Raw genomic sequence first — 543 nt, 5'->3', positions numbered from 1 at the left:
GATAACGCGCCATCTTGCCCGGCTACTAATGACTAGTGTGTGAGGTTTTTGGCAGCTTTCGCTAATTAATAATATTAATTAATAATATTAGGTGGTGAATGATGACAAATTGTCATTATTCACCCTTGATGGTATCAAATAAAGTAATTGTCAATTACTCGCCTGCTTTCGAATCGAAATCGGTCGAAATAGTGTCGAGCTCCGCTGTGAGTTTGTTTTCGGTGAAGCCGGGGGGTTCTTGCTGCTGCCGGCTCATGATCGCATGCTGCAGTGTGTTGTGACTGCGTGTTGTGGGTGGGGCGGGGGAGGGAAGATGTGGGTGCACGTTGCCACGGGTTACATATCCCAGCTTCCGCCGTTCGATCCTTGCCCTGGCCGTGTACTTTGCGATATTGTCCTCCTCATCTCCCTCTCCCTTTTCGCTCCTCCTGCTACACCTTTCTTCGTTGCGCCCTCTTTCTGCACCATCCCCCTCCTCCCTTTTTCTCTCTACCCAACTCCCCCTCTCCCAACTCCCCCTCTTTCTCTCTACCCTACCCCTCT

This window comes from Priapulus caudatus, unplaced genomic scaffold (genome assembly GCF_000485595.1).
Source record: "Priapulus caudatus unplaced genomic scaffold, Priapulus_caudatus-5.0.1 Scaffold1828, whole genome shotgun sequence".
NCBI classification, from domain to species: Eukaryota; Metazoa; Priapulida; class Priapulimorpha; order Priapulimorphida; family Priapulidae; genus Priapulus; species Priapulus caudatus.
This window is presented reverse-complemented; position numbering follows the sequence as displayed.